A 6098-nucleotide genomic window follows, 5' to 3' on the forward strand; every position below is an offset into this window, starting at 1 on the left:
GCAGCATTGGACATTGAACCTAGAGCCTCACACATGCTAGAAAAGAGCCTACCACTGAACTGTTTTCCCCAGCATCTTTTACTGTTTTTAAATGACAGTTTTCTATATGTATGTGTCTAAATGTCAATAATTCATATGAAATGTGGCCACTGGTGGGTTACTCATGCCCCAATGGAGACCCCCACAGCTGTGTGCATATGGGCAGCACTAATTAGATTCAGTGGTTATTTTTTAAAAGAAAAAAAAGGAGGGCATGAAGTTTGGAGGGAGATGTGTTAGGGAGCTTAGGGGGAATTAGAGGGTTGGGAGTAAGGGGGGAGGGTAGATATGATCAAGACACATTGTATATGAAATTTTCAAAGAATAAATACAAAATAAAAGAACTCTAGGACCTTTCCAACCCCACACAAAGAGTTAACATGTGATTTCTTTGACTGGAGCAACTAGAAATTCTAAGAGCCCATTTCCTAGTGGAAAAATCAGGATTTAGTTATAGTATTATGAGGTCTGTGAAGTTAGCTAGATATCAATGGATTCATCAGGAAGACTATTGCTTCCATAATGTGATACTTAAATAGCTTCTGAGTTGGAATGAGAATTCAACAAGTAGCAAATATACATACCATAGATTTTTTTATGATAATCACCACCAAAGGGTAAGTGAGATACAGACTATAAATCCAAGAACTTAGTTGTGAGATATTTTGAGATTAAAGATCAGGGAGATGGTGAAGTCTGGCATTTGGGAGTGAGGGGAGCAGGTAAGAAAGTAAAGACTAAACAAACAAAACAAAAAAGGAGGCCATATTCAGGTTCAAGGGGAGTTAGCAGAGGGAAATGAAAGGTAAATATGACAACGTTTCATTGTACACATGGATGAAATTCTCAAGAATAAAGAAAAAATATGTTAAAGGTGATCAGAAAAAAAGACTACTTGGAATTGAATTGAAGTACTCCATAAATTCAGAACTCTGGAGGGTAAAGCAGGAAGATTCCAAGCTTGAAGACAGCCTGGGTTACATAGCAAAATGATGTCTCAAAACTGACCAACAGCAGTACACAAAGAACACAACCAAAAATCAGAGTGGTAGGCAGTGACCGACGTGTCTTCTGGGGTGGAGATTGTAACGCAGTCACTTTTATCAGTACAGGAACACTTCTGAACTGGGCAGAAATGAATGACAGACGGGTCAGTAGGGTGAGTACAGAAAGCAGCCATGGATATATCAATGTGTGAACACTGGGTTACTGCGCAGAGGTGATCATTGTGCAGTGAGGAGGATACAGCCCTCAAAGAGATGAGTGGAAGAGCAAATGAGAAGTGGCTCACTGACGACAGGGAGAAAAGAGAAAAGAGAGCTTTCATAAACTGTACTGCATCGGAACCATGGGGTGGAGAAGCTACTAGAGACTGCAGGATTATAGGCAGTCTTACAAGAGATATTATTACTGTAGGTATACTAATGGGGGTATTAACACTAAGAATAATGTAATCTTCTTACTTTGGAGATGGGGGAAGGAGAGAGAGAGAGAGAGAGAGAGAGAGAGAGAGAGAGAGAGTACAAATGTGCTGTAGAAAAACACACTCAGCATCTAATCTGAAGAGTTGGCTATGAAAGTAGCACAGAGAATTCAAACTAGCCACATGTGAAAGTAAAACTGTATAGCCATAAAGGGAAATGAGCGCTCACACCATCAGCAATTATAAATATTACTTTCTCATCCCTCTTTCCTTCTGCCCATCTGTCTGATTTAACTAAGGTTCTGTGTTTCTTCCGGTACTGTTTCCCTCTTTGCCATCATTCGAATCAGTCATATGTGTCTCTAAACCCAGTGCCTTTTATTGATTGTATGTTCCAGGTATTTATGTGGTTTAATCTTTCACCTCCATGCTTGCAGTATTTGAAATGCCCTCTGACCACCACTTCTGCAATGGCAAGCTCTTATCTTCAGGTCCTGCATTACTGCCCTTGTCATTAGTAACCTTGTACCACACTGCATTTCTTATGTGTGTGCTGGCATGCATGAATGGCTTGGCTATAATTCTAGTCTCTAGTTCTGCTAACTGGGAACAGTTGCTATGGGCTAGTGATATTTGGGTATGTGCATATCTGGTTTGTAATAGTCACCATTTATTATTAAACACACTCATTATTTGAGCAGGTTCATTAAACTCTTCCAAAGTGTAAGAGAAAATTAAATGGTGCTCACATAACTAAAGCATATCATTCCTGACTTATCAAAATCAGACAGCACAAAGAAAGGCATAGAAAACTAAATTGGTTAGTATATTTCAGAAATCTTGAATGACCCTTAACAGATATTTGGAAAAGAATAATTGCTTGTGTAAAAGAATATCTTGAGACATTTAAGTTAATCTTTTTTTCTAATATGTTAAAGGGGAAACACATTAAATTATTATCCATATCAAATGTATTGAAAAGTGTTTGATAAAATTCAGTGTCCTAGTGTGGGTCAAACATGAAGTATCAGTCTTCAGGAGGGTGAGGCAGGGGTTGGTGAATTTGATACAAGTAAGTTCCAGGCCAGACTGGAATACAGATCTTGACTCTGTCTCAAAGAAAATAAAATTCATTAATTTTAAAAATTAAAAAATGAATTAATAAACAACAGCGACAGAACACCATAGATTTCAGAGCATTCCAGATTTAAATATATATGGAAGTGACTAAAAAATGTAACATGTTAGAAGAATACCACCTGAGTATTCTAGTTAACGTAAAATGATCCATTTAAACAATGCACTGTGAACGTAGGGATGCAGGATATTAAAACATGATTAAGTTAGCTAATAGGATTATCTCCTTAGAGAGCCAAAGGGAATGACAGAGAACCATAGGACACCCAGGGATAATCATATCAACATCTCCATGAAGCTCATTTAAAACTCAGTGCACCATCTATTAAAAGACTATGAAACATTACACCATTTGAAAAAATGCAAACAATATTTCAACGTGTTACCTGCATATAGATATTTGTGTTCAATTCAATTACATTAACAATACAGTCTTTTAAAAATGTCTTCAAGTAGATTGTAAACCAGAAAATTCATCAACGGGCACATATAACCCAATGTCTTATTTTTAAATAAAGTTTTATTGGAATAAAACCATAGGCATTTGTGCACATGCTACCTAGGACTGCTTTTTCAGTACAATGACAAAGATGAGAAGTTTTAGTCAAGACTACTACATAGTCTAGAAATTGTGAATATGAAATATTGGCCTTTATCCCCAAATCTGTTATCAAAGAACCAAAACGACCAATAGACCAAGGTCACTCATCACAAAGAATGACAGGGACGTCTTCTAAGACATAATGCTCATTTTTTAGTAATTTTTATTTTAATAAACTTAGACTAAGGCCTATAAATTTCCTGCAACTGTGATTTTCACATTTTCACTAGAATACAATGTAGTAAATGAAATCATTTTTCTTGTTATAGAATTTCATAAATGCATTTGGTGTGTTTTGATCAAATCCACTCCCTTTTCCTCACTTCCAGGTTCTCTTCCATCTTGTTCATCACTGTCACTTCCCAATGTCACATGATCTTTTATATACACCCTGAGTTCATGAGGTATGCATGCATGTAGAGCAATCTTCTGGAGCTTAGGTAGTCTCTCGGGGAGGGGGGGTGGCTCATTTCTGAAGAAAACTGATTCTCCCTCACCCAGCAGTCGTCAGTCACCCGTAGCTCCTCAGCTACTGGTGAGACTTCATGAACCTCTCCCCCAAATGTGCTGGTATTTTAATCTGCTTGATATTGTATAAATCTTATGTGTGAATTCACAACCACTGTGAGTTCATCTGTGCAATGGCACTTTCATTGCTTCACTGCAGATGGCCACTATTTACAGCTCTTACAATCTTTTTGCACACCCTCGACCCTCCAAAATGATCCCTGAGCCTTGGAGTCATGGATTCAGATACAGCTATCCCATTCAGAACTGAAAATTCTAGTCTCTTAATCAATATACAACGAACCCACAGCCAAAATCATATTAAACATAGACAAACTCAAAACATTGCCACTAAAATCAAGGAACACACAAGAATATCCATTCTCTCTGCTCTCATTCAAAGGGGATGTAAGTATAAAAGAAAGTAATCAAAATATCCTTATTTGAACATGGTATAATTCTATACATAAAATGCCTACAGAATATTCCTAGAGCTGATAAACATATTTAGCAAAGTAGCAGGATTCAAATTAGCATGCAAAAATCTGTAGCCTTTCTGTGTAGCCAACAAACATACTGAGAAAGAAACCAGGGAAACAATCCCAATTCATGATAGCCTCAAAAAATCTTGGAATAAGTCTCACCAAAGAAATGACTTATATAAAAATAGTCTTAAGACTTTGAAGAAAGAAATTGAGTAAAATATTAGAGGATGGAAAGACTTCCATACTCATTGGTTGGTAGGATTAATATTGAGAAAACGGCCATCCTGCTAAAAGGAGTGTACAGATTCAATGCAATCCTCACCAAATTCCAATGCAATTCTTCATGGAAATAGAAAAAAAAATTCCAAAATTCTTATAGAAAAAAATACCCAGGATAACAAAAACAATTCTGAACAATAAAAACATTGCTATATGCACCACTGTTCCTGATGTTAATTTGTACTCCAGAGTTATAGTTATAAAAATTCACTGACTTCTATAGGTATTACAAATGAAAATTTTATATACATATATATGAAGATTCAAGGCTAACATTCAGAAATGAGAGAAAACATAATGTTTGTCTTTCTGGGTCTCAGTTAATTTTACTTAGAGGGACTGTTTCCAGCTCCATCTATTTGCTTGAAAATTTTGCTATGCCATTTTTCTTAATATCTTAATAATATTACTTGTACCTCATTTTCATTACTTATGCATCAACTGAAGGGCATCTAAGCTGTTTCCATTCCTGCCTATTATGAATACAGCAGCAATGAACATTGATGACCAAGAATCTCTACATTATAGAGTTCTTTGACAGCATGCCTATGAGAGGTAGAGCTGGATCATGTGGGAGATCTATTTTTAGCTTTCCAAGGAAACTCCACAGTGATTTCCACAGTGATTGCACTAGTTTCTAAAAGAGTGACTCCCTTTTCTCCAAACTTGAATGGATTAAGAAACAAAATCCATCTCTTTGCTGTCTGCAAGAAACCCATCTCACCATCAAGGACAGGCACTACCTTAAGGTAAAAGGATAGAAAAGAATATTCCAAGAAAATGGCACTAAGAAACAAGCAGGGGTTGCAATTCTAATATCTGACAAAATAGACTTCAAAGTAAAACTAATCAGAAGAGATAAGGAGGGTCACTTCATTCTTATCAAAGGAACAGTTAACCAAGAAGATATTACAGTCCTTAACATATATGCACCAATCTCTGGTGCACCCAAATTCATAAAAACAACACTACAGGACTTTAACATACAGATTAACCCCAACTCAGTAATAGTAGGGGACTTCAACACCCCAATGTCTCCGTTAGATAGGTCAACTGGACAAAGAATAAACAGAGAGCTGTCTCAGTTAAATGATACCATACATCAAATGGACCTAACAGACATCTTTTGACTATTCCACCCAAGCACCAAAGAATACTTTCTACTCATCACCCCACTGAAGTTTCTCAAAAATTGACCACATACCGGGCCACAACACAAAACTCAATAAATACAAAAAAAATTAAATAATCCCATGCATTCTATCATACACAATGCAATAAAGTCCAAAATCAAAACTGGACAAAGGCCTAGTCACTACATCAACTCGAGAAGATTGAACAACACACTCCTAAACAATCAGTGGGTCAAAGGATAAATTAAGAAAGAAATAAAAGAATTCCCGGAATTAAGTGAAAAGACAATACAACACAACACAACATCTGGGACACATTAAAAGCAGTCCTAAGAGGGAAGTGTATAGCTTTAAGTGCCTACATTAAAAAATTAGAAAGAGCCCAAATAAGTGACCTAACACTGCAACTCAAGACACTGGAAAGGCAAGAACCAATGAAACCTAAACCAGGCAGAAGAGAAGAAATAACAAAAATCAGAGCAGAAATTAATGAA

The sequence above is a fragment of the Nannospalax galili genome, unplaced genomic scaffold, assembly GCF_000622305.1.
Source record: "Nannospalax galili isolate Female #2095 unplaced genomic scaffold, S.galili_v1.0 scaffold1762, whole genome shotgun sequence".
NCBI classification, from domain to species: domain Eukaryota; kingdom Metazoa; phylum Chordata; class Mammalia; order Rodentia; family Spalacidae; genus Nannospalax; species Nannospalax galili.